The 16,941-nt window shown below is 42.1% G+C and overlaps 1 protein-coding gene across 1 annotated transcript in view; it reads right to left on the bottom strand.

Annotated features, from left to right (window-relative positions):
- TBCEL (tubulin folding cofactor E like) overlaps positions 1 to 12,876 on the bottom strand; it is an 80,436-nt gene extending 67,560 nt beyond the window's left edge. Inside the window, exon 1 of the mRNA XM_003418198.4 lies at positions 12,757 to 12,876. The gene's annotated coding sequence lies outside the window, so the exon portion shown is untranslated. The remainder of the gene's footprint in view (positions 1 to 12,756) is intronic.
- Between the last annotated feature and the right edge of the window lie 4,065 nt (positions 12,877 to 16,941).

Raw genomic sequence — 16,941 nt, forward strand, 5'->3', positions numbered from 1 at the left:
AGGACTTTTGCATCTAAGTTCATGAGGGATATAGGTTTGTGATTTTCTTTTTTTGTGGAGTCTTTACCTGGTTTTGGTATCAGGGACATGCTTGCTTCATAGAATGAGTTTGGGAATATTCTGTTCTTTTCTATGCTCTGAAATACCTTTAGTAGTAGTGGTGGTAACTCTTCTCTGAAAGTTTGCTAGAACTCTGCAGTGAAGCTGTCTGGGCCAGGATTTTTTGTTGTTGTTGTTGGGAGTTTTTTGATTACCTTTTCAATCTCTTCTTTTGTTATGGGTCTATTTAGTTGTTCTACCTCTGTTTGTGTTAGTTTAGGTAGGTAGTGTGTTTCTAGGAGTTCATCTGTTTCTTCTAGGTTTTCAAATTTGTTAGAGTACAATTTTTCGTAGTAATCTGATATACTTTTCAGTTGGGTCTGTTGTAATATCGCTCATCTCCTTTCTTATTCAGGCTATTTGCGTCCTCACCTCTTTTTCTTTTGTCAGTTTGGCCAATGATTTATCAATTTTGTTAATTTTTTCAAAGAACCAGCTTTTGGACTTGTTAACTCTTTGAATTGTTTTTCTGTTTTCTATTTCATTTAATTCTGCTCTAATTTTTATTATTTGCTTTCTTCTGGTGCCTGTGGGTTTCTTTTGTTGCTCTCTTTCTATTTGTTCAAGTTGTAGGAATAATTCTTTGATTTTGGCCCTTTCTTCTTTTTGGATGTGTGCGTTTATTCATATAAATTGACCTCTGACCCCTGCTTTCACTGTGTCCCAAAGGTTCTGACAGGAAGTGTTTTCATTCTCATTGAATTCTATGAATTTCTTTATTCCATCCTTAATGTCTTCTAAAACCCAGTCTTTTTTGAGCAGGGTATTGTTCAGTTTCCAAATGTTTGATTTCTTTTCCCTGCTTCTTCTGTTATTGATTTCTACTTTTATGGCCTTATGGTCAGAGAAGATGCTTTGTAATATTTCAGTGTTTTGGATTCTGCTAAGGCTTGCTTTATGACTTAATACGTGGTCTATTCTAGAGAATGTTCTATGTGCACTAAAAAAAAAGTATACTTGGTTGCTGTTGGGTGAAGTGTTCTGTATATGTCATGAGGTCAAGTTGGTTGACTGTGGCATTTAGATCTTCCCTGTGCCAATGGCACTGGGTTTTTGGGTAGTCTTTATTGTGCTGCTTTCTGGATGTCCTGTCCTTCACCAAAAGTGGTTGTGTTGAAGTCTCCTACTGTAGTAGTGGAGCTGTCTCTCTCACTTTTCAATGCTGTTAGTTTGTTTTATGTATCTTGCAGCCCTGTCACTGCGTGTATAAATATTTAATACGATTATATCCTCCTGGTATATTGTCCCTTTAATCATTATACAGTGTCCTTCTTTGTCCTTTGTGGTGGATTTAACTTTAAAGTGTAATTTGTCAAAAATTAATACTGCCACTCCTGCTTTTTTCTGATTGTTGTTTGCTTGATATATTTTTTTCCATCTGTTGAGTTTTAGTTTGCTTGTGTCTCTAAGTCTAAGGTGTGTCTTTTGTAGGCAACATATAGACAGATCGTGTTTTTTTATCCATTTTGCCAATCTCTGTCTCATTGGTGTATTTAGTCCATTTACATTGACTATAATTATAGATAAGTATGAGTTTAGTGCTGTCATTTTGAAGTCTTTTTTTGTGTGTTGCTGAGTTTCTTTTTCCCACTTAATTTTTTGTGCTGAGTGGTTTATATATTGTCTTGTCCTCTTATTCATTGTTGTTGATTTTGAGTCTATTTTTTTCTTGTATTTTGTTGAGTAGGTTAGTTAGTCTCCTTTGTGGTTACCTCACCCCTATTTTTCTAAGTTTAAACTTAACTTTTACTTCTTTATATCGCCTTGTTTTCCTCTCCATATGAAAGAGCTATGACTACATTTTACTCCCTCTTTATTGTTTGAACATTGTCCTCTTTTATATAATAACATCACTGTTTCCCTGTTGTGAGCGTTTTTTTATCTTGATTTATTTTTGTGATTTCCCTGCCTGGGTTGACATCTGATTGCTCTGTCCAGTGTTCTAATCTTAGGTTGACACCTGATATTATTGATCTTCTAACCAAAGACTCCCTTTAGTATTTCTTATAGTTTTGGTTTGGTTTTTATGAATTCCCTAAACTTCTGTTTATCTGGAAATGCCTTAATTTCACCTTTATATTTGAGAGACAGTTTTGCTGGATATATGATTCTTGGCTGGCAATTTTATAAGTCATCCCATTGCCTTCTTGCCTGCATGGTTTCTGCTGAGTAGTCCGAGCTTATTCTTATTGATTCTCCTTTGTAGGAGACTTTTTGTTTATCCCTAGCGCTCTTAAAATTCTTTTTCTTTGGTTTTGGCAAGTTTGATTATGGTATGTCTTGGTGACTTTCTTTTAGAATCTACCTTATGTGGAGCTCGATGAGCATCTTGGATAGATACATTCTCATCTTTCACAATATCAAGGAAGTTTTCTGCCAACAAATCTTCAGCAATTCTCTCTGTATTTTTTGTTGTCCCTCCCTGTTCTGGTACTCCAATCACTCATAGGTTATTTCTCTTGATAGAGTCCCACATGATTCTTAGTTTCTTCATTTTTTTTCTAATTCTTTTATCTGATTTTTCTTCGAATATATTGGCATCAATTGCTTTATCTTCAAGTTCACCAATTCTGCCTTCCACTTGCTCAGTTCTGCTCCTCTTTCTATTGAGTTGTCTAATTCTGTAACTTTGTTAATCTTCTGAATTTTTTATTGCTGACTCTCTATAGATTCTTGCAGCTTGTTAAATTTTTCATTATGTTCTTGAATAACCTTTTTAATTTCTTCAACTACTTTATCTGTGTGTTCCTTGGCTTGTTCTGCGTATTGCCTGATCTCCTTCCTAATTTTGTTCCTGATGTCTTGAAGAGTTCTGCATATTAATCTTTTGAAATCTGCAACCAGTAATGCCAGGAAGTCACCTTCATCCAGAAAATCCATTGATTCTTTGTTTTGAGAGCCTGTTGAGGCGATCATCGTCTTGTTTCTTTATGTGACTTGATATTGACTGTTGTCTCTGAGCCATCCAGAAGTTATTGTATTGTTTTATCTTTTGTTACGGCACTTTTCTACTATATCCTAGTTTATTGCTTTGTTTTGTTTTGATATGCCCAAATGGGTTGCTTGAGTGAGCTACGTTGATTATTTTCGCCTTTGAATCTCTGACACCCTGTCACCAGATGGCTACAGTAGTTACCAGATTTATCAGTCTAGGAATCCATTAACTTTTCTTGTATGAATTCAGCTCAGGTGTCCAGGTAGCTGATCATTAAGTATGTGGTACAGACTCTGTCTTACAGCCTTAGAAGGGCAGGGGTGATTGATGTAGGTACCGGTATTTGGTTGCAGCAGGAGGTCATGCTCTGAACAAGGCAGGAGGCTGAGAACCATCCCCCGAATATATGTGAGGAATGCGCAACCCTGTTCCCTAGAGCGTACAGGTGGGTGGGTTCTGCAGAAGGACCATAGGCACCCAGTGCTTTTCTTATATGGGCTGGGAGGTACCAATTATCCTTGGACCCTTGTCATGGGTGGCTGTGTGACCTGAGTGGAGCCACCAGTCCTTATGCCCCCTGATGTGGGCAGGTGATGACTCTATTTAATAGGCAAAGCAGTGTCAAATATCAAACACCCACCCCTTTATCGCACAGCTGAAACAGTTGCAGTCTGCCAACAAGTGCCTATTCTCCTGAAATAGGCCCACACAGGTCCATGTATGGGGGAAAGGTATTCCACATCCACGGACCGTTTATGCCTGGACAGGAGCCGCTTCTGTCCTGAGCTTCCCCGGTTAGTGGAGCTGGCAAATTATCTTTTCACCCACTTGTGAATTTATTCCAAGGCCAGGAGGATGGCTCCAGGCACTCAACATGGCCTATCTCTGGCCCAGGGAAATTAATAGCCACTGAAGACGGCTTGGGGCTGGGGGGCGCGGTAAAATTACACAATTCCTTAAATTTTCCCAAGAGCACCATTCCTCTCTGGTTCTGGAGGTGTGAGCACGGTGTGTGGCTGGCTGCTTCTCCCTGAGGAAGCTGCTGCCAAATGCTACCACCAGCCACTCCCGGGAATGGTGCCTGAGGGATCCCAGCAATTCAGGTCCAGTAACTCCTCTCCGCTTCTGAACCGTCTCTCCTTGCTGCTGCCACTCAATACGTTTTCTTACCTTGCCTTTGATGTTCAGGGCTCCTAACTTGTCATAAATATAATCATTTCACTTGTTTCTTCAGGTCTTTGTTGTAAGAGGGGTTGCAGGAAGCGTCTGGCTATTCCGCCATCTTGGCCCCACCTTAAGTCCAGTTTTGAATGACTGATTTCTCAGAAATAGATGGCTGGGCATTTCTTCCAAGGCAACTCTGGGTGGGCTCTAACCCATTCAGATAGCAGCTGAGCATGTTAACCATTTGCACCATCCAAAAACACCATGGAAAATAACGGACCACTGTCTAGTAAAGTTGAAGATGCATATACTGGTGGAGCAGCAGTTAAGAGCTCAGCTGCTAATCAAAAAGTGGGCCATTCAAACCCACCGGCCACTCACTAGAAACCCTACTCTGTCCTATAGGGTCACTATGAGTCAGAATCAACTCGACGGCGGCAACAAGTTAGACTTTTTGTTTCTTTTTAATGATCCAGCAATTCTACTTCTCAGTATGAATTCTTGCGGGACTTGTACATGTGCACCAAGAAACCAGCACAAAAATGTCCCTAACAACAGCATTTTTTGAAGTTACAAAATCTTGGGGAAAAAACCCTTATATCCCAGAACAGGCAATTGGTGAAATAAATTGTGATACATACATAATATAAAATGTTGCACAGCAATGGAAATTAACCAATGATAGCTAACGAACATCAATGACTTTTACAAGAAATGATAAATGAGGGGAACGCTAATCATAACACTATACACAGTACAATCCCATTTATACATAATCCAAAAACATGGAAAATTAATCATTTTATTGTTTAGGGTAAGATACATGGTAAACACTATTTAAAAAACAACCCAAAGAATAAAAACCACAAAATTCAAAATAGTAGTATCCTTGGAGGGTGGGGTAGGGGTGTGTATGATCACGGAGAGGCACATGGGGCAAAAACATAACTCTTGATTCCTTCCCAAACCTGTTCCTCCTGCTACTCTTTCCCATCGAACAAGTTGTATCTGACTTCTCTTCCTCTCACACCCTCATGTAATTCATCAGCAAGACCTATCAACTCTACCTCCAAAATATCCCAGTTCTTTTGATCCCTATTACTGTTGTTCAAGCCACCATCAACCTCACCAAGACCGCTGCAATAGCCTCCTACCTGGTATCTACATAAAGCAGCTGAATGAACTCTTCAGAATTTAAATGAAATCATGTCCTTTAAACTCTCCAATAGCCTCCCTTCACACTTAAAATGAAATCCAAACTTTTTAAACTAGTCTTCCAGGCTTCATTTACTCTCATCTCTTCTTGCCTCTCTAACCTCACCTCCTTCCACCCTTCTCATAGCCCACTATGCTTCAGACACATAACGGCTTTCTAATTCTCAAACCCACCCAGCTCTTTCCCCTCTAAGAGACTTTGCACCTGCAGTTTCCTCTGTTAGGAATGTCCTTTCCCTGGTTCTTGGCCTGGCTGGCTTCATTAAGGCATTTAAAATTTCAACATAAATGTTACCTCCTCAAAGGGGCTGCCTCTGGCCACCACATCAAAAATAGCACCATACCACCAACAATCACTTGTCATCATTTCACCTCTGTTTTCCTAATCACAATCATTAGTTTAGGGTTCACTGGTTTAAGGTCCCTCTCCACTAGAACGTAAGCCCCACAAAAGCTGAGATGTGTTGGTCCACTTCAGCATTATATGAACAGAGCCTGCCATGTGGCTCATGGCAATAAATACCTGTTGGATGAACGAAAAATAAATTTTACTTTGGATAAACATGAAGTTTTCATGTTTCACCTTCTGACAGTGAAATGGGAGTCATGGACACCAAAGAGAAGTATGGCAGAATGGGAAAAAGGGAAATTTTGAAAATTACTGGAAAAGCATTAACCTAAGAACAATTTTCAGCAGTCCTTTTCTCAGCAGTACTAGTTACGGGTCACATTCCTAAGGACATTAATGAAAGTTTCACATGGCCACAGAGTCCTGAGTTTTGGAAATGTACCATCTGTTTAAATCTCCTGCTTTTACCAGAGCACTGTGATCAAGAGCACGAGCTTCAGCTAGCCCTAAGTTCAATTACGACTCTGCTGTGAAATTTCAGCAAGTTACTTAACTCTCTATGCCTGCTTCCTCGTTTAGAAAATGTAGTGAATAATATGACATCATAGTTATTGTGGAGATAAATGAAATAACATTTTTTAAGCATTTAGTAGGTGTTTGACATGTAATAAGTGCTCAAGAAATTATAGTCACCATGATGATGCTGATAGCTGAGAGCAGGGATGTCGAAACAAATGGTGAACACAAACCTGATAACAAACATCCCCCGTCTCTAGCAGAGGATTCACTATACACAATGTACCAGGAACACACATCAGGACTAAATCATTTTCCTCCAAGAAGGAAAATATGCACAAAGGTAATACATAACAAGTATGAACAGGACACTTTGAGAATAACTGTCTTCACTGAGGTCAGTCACACATAAAACTGAGTCTTGAGAGAAATGTGCAGGAATTCACCAGAAGAAAAAGATGGGGGAAAGCATGTGTAAAGGCACAAATGAGTCAAAGAGTGTGGCATGCAAGAAAAAGTGAGAAATGTAATGCAGCTGGTGTGGAGTGTATGTGGGGAGAAGGCAGGAAGATTAAGGACTGCCAGGTAATGGCCAGAAGGTAAGTGGTTAAAGTCCTCTGTTTAAAAATTTGGACTCTGTTCCTCAGGCAATGTGGAAATGAATGAGAAAAAAACTTAACATCCTATGTGACACTAATCCTTCTAAAGAAGGCAAAACACCTTTATAACTTTAAATACAATATATATGCTCTGTCTGTTGACCTAAAAGAGAAAACAATTTTAAGCCTGAATACTTGAAACTGTATCAGCAATTTGCTTATTGACAACAACTGACATGGAACGTATTCTCACAACCCTGTTTTTCATTACTATCATGCCTACTGATACCATACTAATTATCATCACAACAGATAAAACCTATTGGGAGTTTATTGTGCGCCATGTACTGTGTTGTTTTACATGCATTAGCTTGTTCAGTTCTCACAACTTTATGGGATACTATTATTAACCCCATTTTACAGATGTAAAAACTGAAGCAAAGAGGTTATGGTCACACACCTACTAAGTGACAGAGCCAGGATTCAAATCTTGGCCATCTGACTTCAAAGCCCTAGAATTAAACCAATCTGCTGAACTATGACATTGCTCGATTCATTTACGTCATTCGCTGAATTATTTGTGTTTAACTACTGGTTAAGAGCTCACGTGCTAACCAAAAGGTCAGCAGTTCGAATCCACCAGCCGTTCCTTGGAAACCCAACGGGGCAGTTCTACTCTGTCCTATAGGGTCGCTATGAGTGGAAATCAACTCAGTGGCAATGGACTTGGTTTTGGTTTACTGTAATTTAAAGCATCATACTAAGTCAGTGATCCTTAAATTTTACTGTACAGAAAAATCACCTGGGCAGCTTGTTAAAATGCAGGCTCCCAAGCTCTACCAGATTTTGAGTCAGTAAGTCTAGGCTGGGATTCAGGGATCCACACTTTTAACCATAATTTCGGTCAATTATGATTCACTTGGTCCATGAACTACACTCTGATAAACCATGTGCTAGGTGTCCTAGAAATTCAAAGATCTTTCACCTGCCTGGCCTCTAGGAGTTTACAATCTAAAACAGGTACAAATAAGGTACACAAACAATATAAACCGATATAGGAAAAGTAGTACAGACAATACAAGCAAACAAGATTTCAAGGAAAAGAGGTCGCCTGAAATGAGTAGGATTTCATGAAGGGAACACATTCTATGCAGAGATTTGCAGAGATGTTATTCACAAAGTAAGATACAATGAGTGGAATGGAGGATCTACATTTAGGAATTAAATGATAAAGTCATAAAAGGAAAAGTGTAGGAAAGCTGCAGAAGGCCCTGAATGTCAAGGCTTGAGGAACTGATGGAATACCAATTGAGATGTTTCAACAAATGGATGTAACACTAGAAGGGCTCACTCTTCTTATCAAATAATATCATTAATATCACATGCAAGTTAAATTTTGCTGGAAGTAATTCAAAAGTAGTTGCAGCAGTACATCCACAAGGAACTGCCAGAAATTCAAGCTGGATTCAGAAGAGGATGTGGAGCCAGGTATATCACTGCTGATGTCAGATGGATCCGAGTTGAAAGCTGAGAATACCATAAATCTGTTTACCTGTGTTTTATTAACTATGCAAACACGTTCGATTGTGTGGCTCATAACAAATCATGGATAACACTCAGAAGAATGGAATTCCACAGCACTTAACTGTGCTCATGAGGAACCTGTACACAGACCAAGAGGCCATTGTTCACACAGAACAAGGGGATACTGCGTGGTTTAAAGCAAGGAAGAGTGTGCGTCAGGGCTGTATCCTTTCACCGTACTTATTCAATCTGTATGTTGAGCAAATAATCTGAGAAGCTGGACTATATGAAGAAGAATGTGGCATCAGGATTGGAGGAAGATTTACTAACAACCTGCATTATGCAGATGACGCAACCTTACCGAAAGTGAAGGGGACTTGAAGCACTTCCTGATGAAGATGAAAGGCTACAGCCTTCAGTATGGATTACACCTCAACAGAAAGAAAACAAAAATCCTCACAACTGGATCAATAAGCAACATCATGATAAATGGAGAACAGACTGAAGTCGTCAAGGATACATTTTATTTGCATCCACAATCAACGCCCATGGAAGCAGCAGTCAGGAAAACAAAGGCTGAACTGCATTAGGCAAATTTGCTGCAAAACACCTCTTAAAAGTGTTAAAAGATGTCATTTTGAGGACTAAGGTGTGCCTGACCCAAGCCATGGTATTTTCAATCGTCTCACATGCACGGGAATGCTGGATGATGAATAAGGAAGACTGAAGAACTGATGCCTTTGAATCATGGCGCTGGTGAAGAATACTGAAAATACCATAGACTGTCAGAACGAACAAATCCGTCTCGGAAAAAGTACAGTCAGAATGCTCATTAGAAGCCAGGATGGTGAAACTTTGGCTCACGTACTTTGGACTCGTTATCAGGAGCGACCAGTCCCTGGAGGATATCACTCTTGAAGCAAAGGGTCAGTGAAAAAGAGGAAGACCCTCAATGAGATGGACTGACACAGTGGCTACCATGAGCTCAAACACAGCAGTCACTGTGATGATGGCACAGGACCAGGCAGTGTTTCATTCTACTGTTCATGGGGTTGCTATGGGTTGGAACTGAATCCAGGGCACCAAACAACGTATACATGTAACTCTTTGCTGTCGAATTCACTATAGGACAGAGCAGAACTGCTCCACAGGGTTTCTGTTTTTATGCAAATAATACACAACAGGTAAAATTAACTGGCATAGCTACTTACAAAAATACCTTGTGGGAAGACAGGTGCAGTTGGCTAACAAAGATAGAAGATGAGCATTATTTGCGTAAAAATATGGTACACATAATATGAATGAAAGGACATTTTTCAGAGCTATACGACCCTATCTTACTTAAAATTCTAACAAATGTAAGCACAGGCAGTTCCCAGATTACAAATGAACTTCATTCCTACGTCTGTCTTTAAGTCTAATTTGTACATAAGTTGGAACAGTTAGATATGGTTCATTCATATCTAACGTTGGTTAGTCATATGTTTTAGTATATAGTATATAATGTACCTTTCTATGCATAAAAAGCATTAAACACTTGCAGATACACTAAAATACCTTTAACGTCATGATACAGTAATAATGTTTTGCTGCACGGCACAAAGTAGCGCTCCTTTATTACAAACCACTGTATGTACCTCAAATTTTTAACATAATAGACTTTAAAGGGGTTGGTTCGAAACAGGTTATCCTGATGGTTGTACTTAAATCAGACGTTCATAACCCAGGGATTGCCTATATCTGACTTTCAAACACAAGTTTGAAAGCAAAGGTTTCAAGGCGGGAAAAGCTCGCTATAAGTAGACATACTTACAAAATGAAAACTCAAAAAGCAAACAAACAAACAAACACACAATCACTCAGGCTAAATTCGCCACAATTCTTTATTGTCAGGTACAAATTATTCTCCAAAAACTGAAATCAATAAAGAATTTTCCTTAATGTTTCAAACAAAAAGAAAACCTTTTTTAAAAACTAAATATTTTTTAAAATAATAATATCTACCTAATTAAGAGAGATACTTTTTAAAGGATGGCTGATACATGCCAACACAGCATTTGTCATCAGTAACGAAGATACAGTCAAAGGCAAGAAAGATATATTTTGTAACACACAAAGTTTGAAGATGAGAGGATGCTTTCATAAGGCATCTATCTAACTAACCAACAGTGTAGCCTCACTGATTAAGTTTAATTTGGTAATCCTTTCCTGGTGGCTGTGCCTTTGAATGTCATGTTCCAAACAATATGCACTCATCCTCAGCAAAGATCAACATGAATAAACTGGTCTTAGATATATACCCTACAAATACACCTATTGGTATTAGGCAACATCACTTGACACTCAACTTCACAGCAATAGGCTCTGTGACAACTTTTTAAAAATACTTTAAACATAGCAATACATGAAGCCCTCTCTCTTTGTACACCAACACTTATTAACTTTTATCCATTAAAGGCCCTACCTATTTTATAAACAGAAGAAAACATCATTTCCATGGAGGAAACTTAGGTGTTAACTAACTCGGAAGTTATACCTAAGTTTATGACTAAGTATAAAATAAAGACTAAATCCCTGAACCTTACACCTTCAATCACGTAGCAAAAAATATACCATATAACAATTACCAGAGTCTGAACAGTCTGGGTTTCAACTTGAGATTTTGTAAAGAGAAAAAAAGCACATTAGTGTATTTTTACAACACTGGAACATTAAAATAAAATTATCATGTAGTGATAAATAAATGGAACTAGGCATCTCACATTTGTCAGATGCAGTAAAGGCTAAAGGGAAAGTAAAACACGGACGCATTTCAAAAACTTCATCAAATGATCAGGTAGCATTAAGATATCAAAGATTAGATTCTGGTACTTAAGAAAACAAGGGTCAAATATGCTACATGTTGTAAACATTAAGCAGTCAATTGCACCTGGCTGTCCCTACTTCACTCCCCCTAACATCCCCCCCCGCAAAAAAACTCACCTTTGCTCTCTACAAACTTACACCGTGGGGTCACTGATTGAAGTCCAACAAATGTGTCTAAGAGACAGTGTTTTTCAAACTGCAAGTTGTAACCCAAAAATCAATTTAATGGATTTAGGGCAGGATTTTTTTTTTAATGAAACAGAACAGACTAGAATAGAAAACATTAGAACACATTACATTTAAAAAGGGCTTATATTGTTTTGTGGAACTTTGCAATCACATGTAGGTGTGTACTAGATCGTGATGAAAAATGTACTTCTTACTGTGGAGCATGATAAAAGAAAAAGTTGGAAAGCTACTCCCTAACACCTCGGGACAAAGGCTGAGTGTTTTCATTAGTCCTCAGCACCTACAGTCTCTTTGCTCAAGATGGACCCTTGGAAACCAATTTAAGAGCCCCAGGTCAGGACAGAGTACTGGGACATGCCCTTGCTAAGGCTATATTTAGACCTGAAAGGATAGCTAGCTTGCCTGAAACAGCTCTAGGCGGTTGCCTACCAGCTCTCTGCAGCCTAGCAACCTTCAGAGTAGAGCTCCTCCTTCCTTCACTGACCGTGAACAGTTCATCACTCCCAACAAACTTTCCTTAACTACAATTCTAGAATCACTGTGCATTTCTCAAAATGTCTTCGTAGAGGATTTAGAACACTCTCTTCCTCATTCTCAACTGATAAGCTCCTCCACACAGGTCTTGACACTCCCCTCAAAGATCCCAGGACAGACTACTCTCCTCCTCCTCCCAGTCCCTGTCTTATTCCAATCTTCTCATTCTCAGCATCTCCCAACTTGGGGCAAATCTATTCTCCCCAAAGCCCTTATTTACCTACCGCACCCTTTTTTATCACCCCCGGGGTAGAAACCGACCTAGTGTTTTAGAAACCTGGGAATGTTCCCCTCCCCTCCTCTGCCCAGCAAACCTCCCTGGAGACACTGCCCCAGGGGTGACTCAGTGGTTCAGGGACAAGTTTACTAGTTCTTCAGCAGCCCCGGACACGTCTCCACCGCAGCCAGGGGGCATCCCCCCATCCCCCAAGCCCATGGAGCACAGCGAGCAGCCTTGAATCTCCTAGGACCGCAGACAAGGTCCCCACACCCCCTCCTCCAACCCGGAGTCCGGCCTCCCTCTGCCACCCCGGGCCCTCCCGCTCCGCCCCCGTCCCGGAACCAGGCCAGGCTCCATCCTCCCCCAAGCCCGGGGAGGTCTCCCATCCGTCCCGCTGCCCCAGGCCGGCACCCTCGCGCTCGGAGTCCCCTCCCCGGGCCTCCTGACACCGCGCCCTAGCAGGAGCGGCCTCCCCGCCGCAGCCCCGGAGGGGAGCGCCCCGGGCCCCGAGAACCCGGCAGAGCCGGCAGGCCTAGGCTCCACTCACCCCTCAGCCCGGGAGGCGGGGGAGCTGCTGCGGCGGCTCCTCCGGCGGCTCTTCTCCTCCCCCCTCCCGGCCTCCGCCGTCGCCGCCCCTCGGCCTCCGGCCTGGTCCCGGCCGGCCGCGGACCGGCACCGCTTCACCGCGTCCCCCACTCCGGCCGCCCGAGCCCAGTGTCCTGCATTGACCCGGAAGCAGCTTTCACGGCCCAACAACAACACGTGACCCTGCCGCACGTGTCACGTCCGCTGCGTGAATGGGCGGGGGCGCCAGAGGAGCAGGTCCTCTCCAACCTAGTTGGGGTTCCCATGGCGACGGGGATGTCTGTACAGGGCTGGGCTTCGCTGGAAACACACCTCCTCTCCTGCGCTTCTCTGGCTCGTCCAGGTGAAGTGACACCTCAGGTGCAAAGGAAGAGTACAAACTGGCACCTCAGAGAGAGAGAGGGGCCTGTCAGACCAGAGGCTGAGGCGGCTGAGAGGTTGCTGCCTCACAGAAAGGAGCACTGGGCTGCACCTCTCTGGACAGACCTGGAATCGTGTTCTGGCTTGGTCACTAATTTGCTCTGTGACCCTGATCAAGTCGCTTCCTGTCTCTGGGTACAGTGTCCTCAACCACAAAATGAAGAAACTATACGAGGTGAACTGTCGGCTGTAACTTAATACTGTTCCATGGTGCTCATCAGGATATGGTAGCGCTCTGGCCGTTATTGTGTCCCCTTCACAAGGCTTGTGCCATCGTGAGGTTTAATACTCCAACACCAGTGTAATAATTGTTGGTGTTAGTTGGCGTGGAGTTGACTTGTACGCATGGCGACCTTATTTATGTCAGAACAAAATGTTGCCTGGTCCTGTGTCATCTTCACAATCATTGGTATGTTTGAGTTTATTGTTGTGGCTGTTATGAAGTGCCTTCCAACTTAGGAGCTAATCTTCCAGCACTATATAGGACAATATTCTCTTGTGATCCATAAGGTTTTCATCGGCTAAGTTTCAGAAGTAGATCACCAGTCCTTTCTTCCTAGTCTGTCTTACTCTGAATGCTCCACTGAAACCTGTCTGCCATGCATGACCCTACCGGTATTTGAAATACTGGTAGCATCCTAGTGGCATAGTGGTTAAGTGCTACAGTTGCTAACCAAAGGGTCAGCAGTTCGAATCCACCAGGTGCTCCTTGGAAACTCTATGGGGCAGTTCTACTCTGTCCTATAGGGTTGCTATGAGTCAGAATTGACTTGACGGCGCTGGGTTTTGTTTTGTTTTGTTTAGCATAGCTTCCAGCATAGAAGCCACCACAGTACAACAAACTGACAGGATGTAAATGTAATAATAGTAGCTGCCATTTATGGAGCCCCTTTTAGGCACCAGGCAATGTACTTATGCCTTTTCTAGTTTTTACAACCTTCTAAAATTAGGTATTTTGTAGAATTGAAAACTGAAGTTTAAAGAGGACCACCCAGTTAGTAAAAGTGACCAGGCTGAGATTTGAATTCAGGTCAGCCTAGTACCACGTGCTTCATGTTATACCATACTCTCCTAGGTCCAAACACATTACATGTGACTGTTAGGCTATGCTTGCTTCTGTACTTCTTTATCTGTTTCTTTTGCAGGAATGTACATGGAATAGGGGTGGTTCTGGCTGCTCCTGAAGAGAATTTAGCTGAAGTGCTAAGAGTTGAAGGGGTCTCCATGCATAAGGTGTGTGTGCTTTCATGTGGTGTGTGTTGGGAAGGGGGCGGGAAGGTTATGGGGTGCATGCTGCACATCTATGTATTGGTTTCTAGACAGTTATTTAGGGGGGATCCAATGACAGCTTACCACCATCAGTTCCCAGGGACTTGTTGTTTTGTTTTGTATTTCCTTAACCCATAGGTAGGACTTAGAGGGGTTAGAGAGAAAACAGCTAAAGGAACTGATTATAGAAATCTGAAGATAAAGGAGGTGAGCCAAGCAATGTGGTTTAGGTTGCCCAGGTTGGGGCTTTCCTCTGCCTTCCACGATGAGCTGAGCACTCTTTTGGCACTTTAAGTATTAATGGCTTTGGAAGCACCAGGAGCATTGGCACGACCACCTTCAAGTGTAGTCTCCGTGCGGAGGACCATGAGAAGGGTAGAGCTGAGTGAAGTATGCAGAGGAAGAAAAATAAGGTGAATGCGGCATAAATAGTGTGTTGACTGACTGATTCATGAGCTCAGGTGATCTTGGGGGATCAAAATAGGTTAGATGCACTATCAGCAACTGGGAGAAAAAAAGAAGAAATGTGGGTCATTACTGTTAACAAATAGTATTACTATGTATATAAACACGTATTTAAGTATTGTGTATGGCTGGGAATGATTGGTTATATACTTCTTTGAGATATCCTTGAGAAACTTTTCTGTCTTTTGTTTCCATCTTTTCCCTTATAGAGAAGACTCCTAAAGACAAGATCAAAGTCTCCACCTATCTCTTGTCTATCTCCACAAAACAGCCAGTATTATCTTTCTAAAAGTCATATCTGATCATATTATTTCCCAGAGCTTAAAACCCTCCCCAGATTCCCCATGGCCCTCAGGAGAAAGCCCACAATTATTAATATGTTTTAGAAGGCTCCATGATCTGAGCCCTGTTTATTTCTCCAGCCTCATCTCTTGTCCTTGTTTCCTCTTACTCTGTACCTGCTCTGTACACTATGGTAGTTACTAGGTAATTAAATTAAAAATTCAGATCCTCAGTGAACTGTGTGCATAAACACATGCCAGTTGCCTCAAAATTACAAGCAAAGATAAGACTGCTGGGATGAGGACTGTACTATCCGATCCAGTTGGGTCATACACCATACCCATTGCCGCCCAGTTGATTCTGACTCATAGCAACCCTATAGGACAGAGTAGAACTGCCCCATACAGTTTCCAAGGAGTGCCTGGTGGATTCGAACTGCTGACCTTTTGGTTAGTAGCCGTAGCTCTTAACCACTACACCACCAGGGTTTAGGGTCATACACACAAGACCCGTACACAGTGTTGGCAATTGAAAGACATTACTGTTGTTTATAGAAGGTAAATGGTAAACAACAAGAACAGATTACTTATAGAAAGCAAACAGATTTGAGGTGAACAGTCCCCTCCACTCCTACGAGTACCCCACTTAGTATTGTAGGAGAGGAACCTACTTATGTCTAAAAGAGGACGCACTCACACGTCCCAAATTACCCATGTCCATTTCTGTGTCACTTAGTGGGCACATTGTGGATCAGGTGTCAGCAGGTATCTCTCTCTCCGCAGCTGTGTCATCAGCCCAGGTCATGTATGGCGTGGCTGTTTGTTTTCTGTCTTTGTCTCTCTCCAAGGCTTTTCTTGACTGGGTCTGGCCCTCTGAGCTTGCTGGTCCAGCTCTCAACCAGCAACTTTAGGGCAACACTGGGCCAGTGCTCTCAAGGCAAAACCGTTTTATAGGCAACGCCTGTATGATGTGTGCCCGAGCCTCTGCTCCACTGGTGACCTCCTGCTTGGAGGTGCCCATCTCCACTCTCTGGGCCAACTCTGCCAACCGCTGCTGTCTACTGGTCTCATGGCTCCCACAGCTCATACCACTGCTGCCATTTCTCTGCCATTCAGCTCTGGTGTGCTTGCTGCAGTTTCTCTTGGTCTTCAGTGTTACCAATTCAGTATTATAGTCCCTGACCTGCACTGTATTACAACTCTTAGAGGAGATTCTCAGCCCTGTGTTCAAAGGACATGCCCCTCTCCCGGCTGTCATTGATCGAGAAGCCCCATCTGAGCCTCCATGTTCTGGAGTTTTTATCAGTCACTGGGTGGGCTCCTCAGCCAATCCTGGTAAATGTCAGGCTGGGTGTGGCCTCCCAGCCAATTCTGTAAACATGGATCATAAACCACCAATCCTTGCAAGCCACTTATACGGATAGCAAAGAGACAAATTCCTTGGCAGATTGTGGCCAACCAATCGTCCTTGGAAAATTACAAACCCAGGGTCAGAAAGGCCACGTAAAAGAAAACCCATTGCACCACACTCAGTCACATGACACTAGCCACATTTCAAGTGCTCCATAGCTGCATGTGGCTAGTGTCAATCGTATTGGACAGCACAGGTATAGAATTTTTTTCATCATCACAGAAAGTTCTTCACTTATGATATGTTTTATGGGATTTTCCTTCTGCTAGGCCTTTGCTTGAATCACTCATTTTCCACTTCC

Source organism: Loxodonta africana, chromosome 15, assembly GCF_030014295.1.
Source record: "Loxodonta africana isolate mLoxAfr1 chromosome 15, mLoxAfr1.hap2, whole genome shotgun sequence".
NCBI classification, from domain to species: domain Eukaryota; kingdom Metazoa; phylum Chordata; class Mammalia; order Proboscidea; family Elephantidae; genus Loxodonta; species Loxodonta africana.